Source organism: Vicugna pacos, chromosome 31 (genome assembly GCF_048564905.1).
Source record: "Vicugna pacos chromosome 31, VicPac4, whole genome shotgun sequence".
NCBI classification, from domain to species: domain Eukaryota; kingdom Metazoa; phylum Chordata; class Mammalia; order Artiodactyla; family Camelidae; genus Vicugna; species Vicugna pacos.
Window position 1 is genome coordinate 5,190,095 of NC_133017.1, and position 12,925 is coordinate 5,203,019.

Here is a 12,925-nt window from a genome sequence, read left to right on the forward strand (position 1 = left end):
TTTCACATTTTTAGTATACAGATTTTTCCTACGTTGCTGGTAGTTAAAGCACTTGTGCAAACACACACATATGTCACACTGGTAAAAGTGAAGATATAATAAAAATAGATTTGCAATACATCATACATTTTTGCCTTAAAGATAATTTCTTTGTTGAAATTACTGAAAAGTTTTTTAAATTCCTTACAGTTCCTTCATAAAATAACCAATGTTTTAGATAAAGAAAAGCAAACTTGTTAATTTTTAGTCCAAATTAGTAACTAAAAATAGAAACACCAAAATATTCTTTGCAGTGGTATTGTAATGACAATTTTTTAAATTTCTGAAACCTAGAACTATTTACATATCTGTTCAATATATTGTTAAACAGCCATTAAAAGGGATTTAAAAGATTTATATTTATTGATATGGAATATATAATAAAAGGAGAAAACAAAAAAAATGTGAAATAATAATTTTCCTTTTTGGAAGGGAAAAATATCTTCATTTGAACAAAAAAAAGTTTAGAAGGATTTTATGATCCTTTATATATAATTAAGGTACAGATGGTTTTTAATTCCACTGTTCTTTCACTTTCAATTTTGGGGGTAACTTTTTATAATAAAAAAATCTTTAAAAAGTTTCTTGCATAAATACATTAATAGATATATTTATGACTATATTCTCTGGCTATTAAAAAAGATCTCCTAGCTGTGGATCTGAAACTTACATTCCATAATGCAGATTCTGACTGACTCGCCTCCCAGCCCACAGCAAATGCACGGCTAGTGTGACATGTTTCAAATACCATTCCAAGGAACATGCAGGCTCCCAGCCAATGGCTGCAAGGGGACTGACACTGATCTGGTTGCTCCCAGCTGCAGACCATCACAGATGAGGTTAGATCCACAGGCTCATATTTTCTCTGTCAAAAGAAATCAGAAAGTGTTAGGCTTTTACTTACACCAGGGAACAAGAATTTGTTTTTTTATGCAAAAAAATAACAACAAACCAATTTGAACCTGATGAAAAGACATTTACTCAAAACAGCACAGTAGCAATGAAGGTGCTCTGGCAGACAGGGACTTGTTGGATTCCTGTGAGTGCTGGACTCCTCACATGGAATTTCCTTGGCACTCCAGAAGGCCTGTGGTTGTCCTCATGGGTTTGTGGCCATAAGTGGCGCACAAAAGTCTCTGGCTTTGCCAGAGTTTCAAAGCCTTTTTGGCTTATGAAAGGTTTTGCCCTCAAATGGAGTTTTCTTGAGTCCAGTCACTGATGTCATTTACCAGAGTTACAGTCCAGATCTGATATTCTAGACTCTTAATATCTTGCAGACATTCAAATGGTTCAGGTTTGGATGTGTATTCACCTCTGCAGGCCTGGACCAAATCCGATAAAGACACCCGGACAAGTTCAGCAAAATACAAAGAAATTTTTCTCTCTGCAAGACTGAAATGTCTGTGAAGCTATAAAAACATCTGCACCTACAAAAATAGGGAACCAACTCATCAATAACATATCTATCCATAATGCATGGACATTCAAAATAAATACTGTATTTACTCCTATTAAATTCTATCTTGCTTTTGCCAAACTGTGTCCTAAACTGAAAGGAAAGTAGGTAAATGTAGAGAATTTTTTACCTTTTAAGAGAAAAAGGAACCCTCCTACTCGGTTGGTGGGAATGTAAATTGGTGCAGCCTCTATGGAGGACAGAAAAGAGGTTCCATAAAAAAATGAAAATAGACTTCCGTGTGATCCAGCAATCCCATTCATGGATATATGTTTGGAGAAAAATTTAATTCAATAAGACACATGCACCCCAATATTCACAGCAGCACAATTTAAAATAGCCAAGACACTGAAACAACCCAAATGTTCACTGACAGATGACTGGATAAAGAAGTTGTGGTATATTATATATATATATATATATGTATATATACATGTATGCATATATATACACACGCATATATACACATGAACACACACACAAATGGAATACTGTTCAGCCACTAAAAAATAAAATAATGACATTTGCAATAACATGGATGGACCTACAGGGTATTATGCTAAGTGAAATAAGTCAGAGAAAGAAAAACAAATATTCTATGTATTAACTTATATGTATATCTAAAAAATAAAACAAATTAATGACTATAATAAAACAGAAATAGACTCACAGGTACACAGAACAGACTGGTGGTTACCAATGGGGAGAAGGAGAAGAGGGGAGGCAGGAAGGGGTTAGGGGATTGAGAGGTAAAAAGTACTAAGTATAAAATGGATAGGTTACAGGGCTGTATCATACAGCACAGGGAAATATAGCCATTATTTTATGGTGACTTTAAATGGAATATAATCTATAAAAATGTTGAGCCTCTGTTTTGTACACCTGAAACTAATATGATGCAAATCAACTACTCAATTACAAAATTTTTAATCAAAGTTTTCTTTTCATATTATTTGCAATAAGTTAGAAGCCAGCACTGTCAACAGAAACATAGTGCAAGTCACAATTTTCCAGTAATCCCATTTAGAAAATAAAAAGGAACAAGTGAAATTAATTCCAGTAATAATTACATTTATCCCAAAATATCCAATATACTATCATTTCAAAAGTGTGATTGACACTTTTAAAACTTATTAATAATATTTTACATTATTTTTGTTGTACAAAGTCTTGAAAATCTATTATGTATTTTCCACTTATAGAACATCTCAATTCACAATAGCCACATGTGGCTGGTGGCTACCATACTACACAGACCAGATTACACCATTCACACTTCTGATAAATTAACTGCTCTTACTTATTTAAAAAACTTGCAGAAAAGGGTTTAGATATTCCCTCTATCAAACAAAGCAACCTTGACAGGTGGGGATTATTTTCATTATAAAGTGAAAAATAAAGGTAAGAGAGCCATGCTTACATGTATGTTAAGGTAACAATACCTTCTTAATTCATTCAGGACTTTACAATCTTTCTTCATATGCCAAGGATTCACTGTCACTGTGCAATGTTTTTCACTACTATCATCTTTGTGATTGAGAGGCTTCTGATGACCCTGCTTTGTGCTTCTGTACATAAAGTAACAAAACAGAGAAAAAGACCTTATTAAAGATAATTTAGGGGGGAGGGTATAGCTCAAGTGAAAGATCATGTTCTTAGCATGCACAAGGGCCTGGGTTCAATCTCCAGTAATTCTTCTAAAAATAAAATAAATAAATAAAAACCTAATTACCACCCCCCAGCAAAAAATTAATTTATTACTTTAATTAAAAGTTTAAAAAAGATAATTTAGTGCAGGCTTATCAGGCTACAAGAGCTACAATGAATGCCCCCACCCATTAATTTAGAAGAAGTCTCACAGTATTTCTCAACATAAAGGCTAAAATATAATTGAGAACACTTCCTGATGGTCAGCATCATTTTAACAAAAATGTAGATAATTACGTCCCTGTTGTCAAATTTCTGTCAGAGTTGGGCATGGAACATTTAGTTAGTAAAAGTGATTTTGCAGCTCTCTTTGAAAGAAATGCTGAGAAATGATCTTTTCTGTTGGAAATTAGCCTGCTTTTAAATTCTTCAGTAGGCATAAGTGTTTACAAACCAGGCAGGAACTGGATTATATTTTACATATACTTTAGAAACTGATTTGAATTTTGCCCTCTACCTGCAAGGTTATTTCTTAGGTAATAACATAAGCAGGCCACTATACTAAATTTTGTTTCCCTGTTTGCTTAATCCTCACAACAACTCTGTAAGCTGCTATTATTACCCCCATATAACAGATAAAGAGCTTGAGGCAGAAAATAATTTGGGTAACTTGGTAAATGGTGGAGCTGGGTAAGACTGCAGCCAGTCTGACACTCAGGTCCATTCTTCTCACCAATGTCTGATACTGCTACCTACATTCAGCAATGACCGCTAATTTCATATTTAAGTGTGTCATTTCTAAAAGTGCAAAGCTATATTAGTACTGCTGTGTAAATTATCCGTTTGAGATGTGATTGCCAAAAAAAAAAAAGAAATAAAATCAGGGTGCCACTGAGGGGGGGCAAACTGCATATGGACGGACACAAGGGGACTTTGTGAGGACAAAGTTGCACAAATCTAGAAATAGCTAAAATGGCTGACTTGTACAATTATAATATGTGAATTTTATGGCCTGTAAATTACACCTTAATACAGATATTAAATTAAGAAACTGGGATACAAAATTAAGACTAAAACACATATATAAATCACACAAAGAACAACAGGCAAATATCATTATTTACTGCACCATTGTCCTTGATGCAGCTTCCTATCCTCACCCATTCCTGAAAGGATGATTCATTTTTAAAATAGTCTTTTAATTTATTCAGCAAATAATTTTTGATTGCCTACTATGTACCCAGGACTAGTCTAGGCAGTTGGAATAGATAAATAAACAATACAAAATCCTGTCCTCACGGAGCTTTGTTGGAGTCTAGCTGGGATGGGGGTGGAGATGACAATTCACACAACAGAGCAGCAGAGGAGGTGGCATGTTAGGAAAGAGGAACCATGGAAAAATCAAAAAAGGGCAAGGTAAAGAGAGTTTAGGGTATGGGATGAGGGTGATGTTGTATTAAATACCAGAGCAGGCCACACTGAGGACTGAGGTTAGAACTAAGACTTGGAGGTGAGAAGTCCCAGGTGGACGGAATAACCATCACCGAGGCCAGCGTGCACTTCGCATGTTCCAGAATGGGGGCACGGCTGGAGCTGCGGAGAAGGGTCAGTGCAGATCCTGTATGGCCTTGGAGGACGTTGTAAGGACTGTGGCTTTTACCCAGAGTGAAATGGGGAGGCACTGCAGAAGGACGACACAATCTAACTTAGGTTTTCGAGGCTCACTTGACTGCCAGGTGAGACTAGTCGAAACGGGTCAGAGATGAAAGGAGGGAAGCCTCTGAGAAGGGCTGTGCAGGAGGAGAGGACAGTGGCTCAGGGTAGGGAAGCAGCAGTGGAGGCAGGAACCATGGTGAGAAGTGGCTGGGTTCTGGATATGTTTTAAAGGCAGTGTTAAACCAGATCTATTGACAGAATTCATGTGGTATGTCAGTGAAAGTCAGAATAACTCCAAGTTTTTTGACCCAAGCAGCTGGATGGATTAAGTTTCCACTAACTGAATGGGGGAGGTTGCAGGAAGAACCAGTTTGGGGTGTAGGAGAACAAAGAGCTCAGTTTTTACACATGTTGCTTTTAAGATATCAGAGTTTCAAGTGAAGATGTCAAATCAGCAGAAGATTGTAAGAGTCCAGAGTTGGAGAGAAAAATTCTAGCAGGAGACAGAAATGTGGGAATCATGGGTCACACAGGTGGCACAGGAAGACATGAAACCCAGGTACTCAAACATTAAGATAACCTGGCATTAACCATAGAAGTTGTCCTTGAGGGCCTGCCTACTAGGTGTGGATATCAGTCCTATTTCCTGACCACTCGAGTTTTAAAAAGCAACTTACAAATTAATTCGTGCAAGACACTGCCTCCAGTGGGTGGGTCCAGAGCTGGAGTGGGAGAATTGGATGGTGCACACTACTCCCTACAGTAGAATGTGTGTGTGTGTGTGTGTGTACACATGTGTGTGTGCGCAGGGGGATGAGATACACCTGGCTTAAGAAAAAGAGCTAGTAAGTCTAGAAGCTGGAAGATGAAAGAACATCCAGATATGGTAGAGGGAACAGGGGAAACACTGTGTACTGTAAGACATATCCCCATAATGCCATTTCCCACCATCCTTTCATCAGGAACACAGTTGGAAAGGGGGGAATTATGTAGATACGTGTGATGTACACAAACTTTCTGAGTATGTAACACAGAATATCTACATATGTAGCAAGTTAGTGATATTTGTATATGCTTCAAGTTTAAAAACAAGTTCACAACAGAGGGAAAATAAAATACTGAGGAGTGGTAGAAGTATCATAGAAGGCCTTTCAATGCTCAGAATGGAAGCAAAAGCAGCTTCACCCAACAAAGAACGTCAATAAGAGTCAAGAATGTTTATATTTGCTTAAGAAATTGAGAGTTACAACTTCCTGCTTTAAAGAATTAACATAAGACAGATACCACACTATAAGCAACGTCTATACTGGAGCTTTCTTAAAGCTATTTTAGTTCCTGCTTGTTCTGATGTACTCCAGACACTCTGCAAAGAAAACCTTCTATTCAAAGGCTTAAAGGAATAAAATAAGAAATAACACTGCATTCTTTTCAGTGGTCTCTGTACTGAAAGTCACTTGCAAATGCAGCACCCTGCCACAGGTCCACATTTTTAACAATAAAGACCTTTGCGCAATTTTTCAATTGCTATGTGACTTTGGGTCAGTCTCTCACTAAGAAGCAGAATGGAGTACCAGAAAATGACACATCAGGTCTAAAACTACAGATGTGGGAGATGAACCTACACCAGGAAACAGCTAAGTGGGAGGGTAAGGTTTACCTTTTAAGTTACCGTAAGTGCAGTTACACCTGCTCCCTGCTTCCCCTGTGAAGTGAAGAGCTAGTCTTTTCCAGAAAAGCTCTCATTCTGAGAACTGTCTTCTTTAAAATATTCGGAGATTCTCTTTTAAGGTTCTTGCACTTTTAAGCCTTTCCCCAACTCTACATCCTATAACAAGTGTAAAAATTATCCTATAGCCTATTGTTACAGAACATACTCTACAAAAGCTGAGGTTTCCCAGGGTTTGGATCCCAGAACTCTGCTACCAGGTAATCCTAAAGCTTTCCTTCCATAACAGACTCTTCCGCCAATTCCCAGCTGTGGGCAAATTCGGCTTCTCAGATCAGGTAACTTTCTAACTCTGCCTACGAACACTCTGCTGCCAGTAAAGGAACTCTCAGACAGAAAGCACACAATGCCCCTAGTGAGGGTTGCCTCCTTCAATCAATCAAGATGCCATCACCAAGCAAATATTTAAACCTACTGCAAAACCTCTAAAGACATCTTACAAACAATATAGTTTGTATAGATGCATACTATTTGCTCTGGAATAGTGATTTCCAATGGAAGGAACAAAGGACCACATGACCCAAGCAATTTTTTAAAACTGCACATAACCATCCCTCTTCACGTGAGGATTCAGGCAAGACGGTCTTACAGGCCTAGGTGTAACAGAATGACAGCACCTCTAGGAGTAGGTTGAAAAGCAGCGAGGTAGACTTCTAGTGAAAGGGGGTGATGTAATAGGCCCCATCGCCCACTTACCTACCAGCACAGGACAGTCATCTCAGATCGAGAACAAACACTTTGGGAAACAGAGGTTGTTTATATTTTTATGGTATTCTGGTGGAAATAATGCCCTGAGTCATGTGAAGTTGTGGCTGCAAAATTGAACAGGGGACTGGACATTTTCACATTCAGGACAAAAATAGCCCCTGGATAGCCACCATATCTGCTCTCCCCTTTGCCTGTTCACCCCAAAAGCTGCAGGACTCTCCTGCTTGCAATGACACCCACCACTTCTCACAAATTCTTGCCAAGTTCACATCAGCAGCTGGTGGTGTCAAAGTCACCATTTGTACTGCTATGAAGTCCCTCCATTTCTTTATATCCCTTCTATTTTCTCTGTTGTCTTCCTAGCTACAGTTGCATTCACATGATAGTTACCGCACTAACATTGCCTCTGTAATCAGTCCAGGATATAGGAAGTAGAGATTCAACTGTAACCAGTCCCAGAATACTTGTCATGCCACACTAGTGTCCCAAAAAATACTCTGGCATCCCTCATCTCACTCAAAGAACCACTGCATTACTTAGAGGTTGTAAAATTAGAGGGCTTTCTCTACTGGGAAACACTGTGGCTTGTGGTAGAGTTGTGATTTCAGTTTTTGCAACTACTTACAGGCAAAAAGACATGGCCCGCAAATTTTCTTCAAGCGTTTGGTATTTAAACTTTCATTAGATACAGAGCCGGTGGACTAACCGTAATCTATGAACATATGGTCATATTATCAAATAATGTTCATGTCTACCTTACAGACATGTAAGAACTTGGATTACACCTGCAAGCCTCTAGGACTTTAGAATTAGATGTGAAGCATCCTGTGAGATAAAAAACCTCCTATCCAGTCACAGAACACAATTATAGACAACATGACACTAATGTCACTGAATACATTAGTATAGTCCATGTATGGTTAAGTTACATCTCCAATTTCTCAGAGCTGGAAAGGAGATGTCTAGAAAAGCTGGAAAAGCCCAATTACCAAAACAGCTCAAAAGTTAATGCAGACTCCTGCACCTCCCAGAGCAGAGGGCGGAGGGGGCATTGCCCACCACTCTGTCCTCCCCCAGGACGTGGCATGTGGGGAAGCAGGCAGGAATGGGTGGCTGGGACTCGGAGGTGGAGAGGTGATGAAAGCAAGAGTGGAACTGCTCTGGTCCTAGAACAACAGAGCTGTAAAAAGCTCGGCTTCAGTTCAACCAACTCCCTCTCCCACTTTCCCTCCCACCTACGTGACAAACAGAGCACAGCCAGGCACTTTCTGCCCATGACGGTGACTACTAGTAGGAAAGGGACCAGGATAAAAGCATGTCCTATAAAAGATCAGTCTGATTTTAAGGCTATGTTATAAACAATGAACAGCACTGTCAGAGTGGGACACTTGTGTGGCGCTCAAGTAGGGAGGAGGAGGTTGAGGATCCATTTCCAGCACTTCCATGTCTTTTATCACTCCTATTTCTGACCTTTCCTTTGCCACTTTTTGAAGCACTGCCATCACTGGCAGGTAAAGGGGCAGCAATGTGACTTGGCCGTTTGGCTGATGGGGCTACATTTCCCAGCAGTGGAATGAAAAGGCACTGGAAGAGGATCAGCTGGAAGATGTGAACTGCGGTCCTGGCCTGTGCCAAACACTAACCAGGTGACCCTGGGTTAGGCTCTTAGTCTCTCTGGGCTTCCGGCTGTTTACTTATAAAAGAAGGTTTTGTCATTGCACAAATATATCCAATATGAAATGTAACATGAAAGTCAAACATAATGACATCTCACCTGCTTGCCTCAGGGAACTGTACAAGCACTGAACACTATGTGAATGTAAACACAGTCTTAAGAAAACTATTGAGGTAAAGCACTAAACTGAACATGGAGATAAAGTTTTATGGATTTTCTTGGCTTTCTTTTTTAATTGCAACACTGAATTAATAGTTATTAGCTATAATCCACACCACCACCACTGCGAATAAATAAAGAAGGTAAGCACTGCCTGGATGCCTGTTATTGCCCGATGCTAAGCAGGGTGAGGGGTATAAAGGAGGCTGAACAAGTGAGTCTTCTCCAGTTACCAGCTAAGTGAGGAGACACATTGGAAACCACCCAGGAATGGTACCAAGTCAGTACTCAAATCCAAGATTACAGACTACTGATCATAAACAGTACAGGAATACAAAGAGGAGCTAGAAGTATTTGGAATAAATAGGGAAGACTCTATGAAGGGGATGGGGCTCCAACTAGTTCTCAGGGCAATTCTAAGCTGTTTTAACTGAGGACTGGATAGGAAAAGGCTGGTGACTCCTGGTTTTTAATAAGGCACAGGTTACCCTAGGAGGCTAAGTTACATAATGATTGGAACAAATAAGGTAAGTCCAAAATGATGAAGGGTCGAGACTCCCTGGCTGAGATCTGGTTGTGTTAAGTCTTTGACTTGACTGTAGATGTGGGAGCACCAAAACTGTAGGTTGACTGAAAGGGGGGGAGAGAATATCCAAGAATTCAGCAGAAGGAAAAATTCATGTATCAGGGATGAAAGCTCTTCATCAGAGTATCAGCAATCAGAATAGACACTTGAAACCAAAAACATACAGTTCAAGAAGCTGACAAAATGTGGAGGGTGGTGAGAGAAAGATAAATCAAAGACCACTCCAAGCCTTTGTGTATTCAAGACCGAAAGAATGATTATCCCACTGAATAAGTGGAGACGCTGCAAGAAAAAAGATTATGAAATCAGCTTTAGACATGTTGAATCTGACGTATGAGCTAAGAGTAGGTTTTCTCTAAGAAGCTCAAAATTCAAAACTGAAGCACAGATGTTGAGTACAGGCTTAAGATGCAGATGGACAAGACATGATAAATCTCCTAAAAGAAAACATAGGCAAAACATTATCTGACATAAATCTTAGCAACATTCTCCTAGGGTAATCTACCCAGGCAATGGAAATAAGAGAAAAAATAAACAAAAGGGACATAATTAAACTCATAAATTTCTTCACAGCAAAGACAACCATAAGTAAAACAAAAGGAAACAACAACCTACGAATGGGAGAAAATATTTGCAAATGATACGACTAACAGAGGCTTAATTTTCAGAATATATATAACAGCTCATACAACTTAATAACAAAAAAACAAACAACTCAATCTTAAAATAGGCAGAAGACCTAAACAAGCATTTCTCCAATGAAGACACAAATGGCCAATAGGCACATGAAAGAATGCTCGATATCACTAATAAACTGAGAAATTCAAATCAAAACTATAATTAAGTATCAGCTCCCATCATTCAGAATGGCCATCGCTCAAAAGTTCATGAATGATAAATGCTAGAGAGGCTGTAGAGTGAAGGGTACCCTCTTACACTGCTGGTGGGAATCTAGTTTGGTGTAGTCATTATGGAAAGCATGGAAATCCCTGAAAAAACTAAAAGTAGACTTACCCTATGACCCAGCAATCCCACATCTGGGTATATAACTGGAAAGAACTCCAATGTGAAAAGATACCTGCACACCAGTATTCACAGCACCACTGTATACAAGAGCCGAGACATGGAGGAAAGCTAAATGTAGCAACAGATGACTGGATAAAGAAGTTGTGGCATATTTATACACTGGAATACTACTCTACCATGAATAGGACAAAATAAAACCATTTGCAGCAACATGGATGGAGCTAGAGATCGTCATTCTAAGTGAAAGCAGCCAGAAACAGAAAAATACCAAATGATACCACTCATATGTGCAATGTAAAAAAAGAGAGAAAAAGACACTGTGAACTCATCTACAGAACAGAAACAGACTTGCAGACTTAGTAAACAATCAAGGTTACCAGGGAAAGGGGATAGGAAGGGATAAATTTGGGAGTTCGAGATTTACAAATGTCAGCCACTATATATAAAAAGAGATTTTAAATTAAGTTTCTTCTATATAGCACAGAAACCTATGTTCATTATCTAGCAATAACCTATAATGAAAAAGCTGATACAGCCACCAACTGAGGAAGCAGGAGAAGAAAGGAGAGTTAGTTATGCTGGGCTAGAGCCCACTTCTAAAATCCTTGTCAGCCACTGAGGCTGCCCCGAGTACACTGAGCTTTCCTCCCAGGGACAGGCTGACATGACATGCGTCCTGCAAACCTGGGGCAGCAGAGGCCGTCCCCAGGTCTGGCCCTAGGGGAGATGGGAGCAAGTCCACCTGCTCCCCTTGGGGCAGCACCCCTCCCTGCAGCCCCCGCCACCTGACTGCACCACGCCTGCATCTCAGGAAACCACTGACTTGAAAACAACTGATCCACGAACCTGGGGCAGCGGCAGGGAGATGGGCAGCGACCTGGCAAGCTGGTAGACTTGCCCCCATCTCCCCCATGGCCTGTCCAGGGCTCGGCCTCTGCTGCTCCAGGCACGGTCCGCAGGTCAGCCTGCTCTCGGGAGGAGGGCACGGTGTGGTTGAAGGCAGTGGCGGGTTATGGGGTCTGCCCATGGGAGCCCTTGGATTTGCTTCAAACTCCCCAGCGCATGGCCTGAGCTTGGCCTCTGCTGCCTCAGGTTCGTGGAACTCAGGTTTCAGGTCAGCCTGCTCCTGGAAGGCGGGTGCTGTGCTGTCAGGGAAAGGCGGCAGCTGCGATGGCGGGATTGGGGCTGCCCTGTGAGAGCGCGGGGGTTGCAACAATTTCCCGCTGCTGCTGCAGCCATCCCAGCACACTCATCGCACCGAGCCCATCTCCCAGCAGCAGACTGACCTGTAACCTGAGTCCCACTAACCTGGGTCTTTAGAGGCCGCCCCCAAGGTCAGGCCGCAGGTAAGATGGGAGCAAATCCATGGGCTCTCATGGGGCAGTCCCCATTCCATCCGAGGCCCCGCGACCGCACCGCACCCACCTGCAAGGAGCAGGCCATCGTCTGAGGGCCAGTCGGAGATGCTCTGGAACCGTCCGGCGCCCTCCCAACTCCCGGGGCTGTACCTGCTCTCCTAAACCCGGGTATAAGCGGCGGCAAAAACACGGTGTTCAGGAACTACTAATACCGGGGTTACCACGAACCACAGCGGCGGCTGGGACCCGCCTCAGGGTCCTAACGGGACGCGCGGCCGGGACCTCACCTCCGCACCCCTCCCTGGGCGCCTCCTCAGCTGCACAGCCCAGGCGTCACCCGCCGGCTCCCCGAGCAGCGCGCCCCCACCAGCGCCCTCTTAACTGTCCGGCAGCGGCAGCCGAGCCGCGGGCAAGCGGCGGCCCAGGCCCCAGGCCGTGTTCCTCTTCCAGGAGCTGGTCCAGGAGCAACCGGCTGCCGCCAGCTTCCACGCGTTCTGGGTGGGTTCCGGCGTCCGTGCGTCTGTCCGTCTGCGCGTGCGCGCCCCTCCTCCTCCCGCCCGCAGCGCAAACTGCTCGGGTGGGTCTCCTGCTTTACCGGCCCTGGCCGCTGGGGCCGGGAGGAGCCAGGTGGGGCCCCTCCTGCTTGTCCCGCCGGGTCTCCATCCCCAGAGCCTTCACCCAGCCACCGACTGGGTCCTGGCATTGAACTAGAACCACGACTGCCCTAGGCCAGGCCTCACCCACCCAGCCCCACTTTCCCTGCTCAACTTCCCCTCCCTGTTACTACCCTCCCACCACTGGCCAGGCCCAGTCTCCCACCAGACCTTGAAGACAGGGCTCCTTCTCCTCACACCATGGTCCCTGCCCTGACACTCCATCCTGCTAGGTC

The 12,925-nt window shown here is 42.3% G+C and overlaps 1 long non-coding RNA gene across 1 annotated transcript; it reads right to left on the reverse strand.

Moving 5' to 3' along the window:
- Window positions 1–755: 755 nt before the first annotated feature.
- Window positions 756–12,551, reverse strand: LOC140690732 (uncharacterized). The gene is made up of 4 exons (XR_012066010.1): window positions 12,324–12,551; window positions 2,916–3,063; window positions 1,626–1,685; window positions 756–904 (listed from the first exon to the last, which is right to left on the reverse strand). It is a non-coding gene; the product is annotated as an uncharacterized lncRNA (long non-coding RNA).
- Window positions 12,552–12,925: the final 374 nt, after the last annotated feature.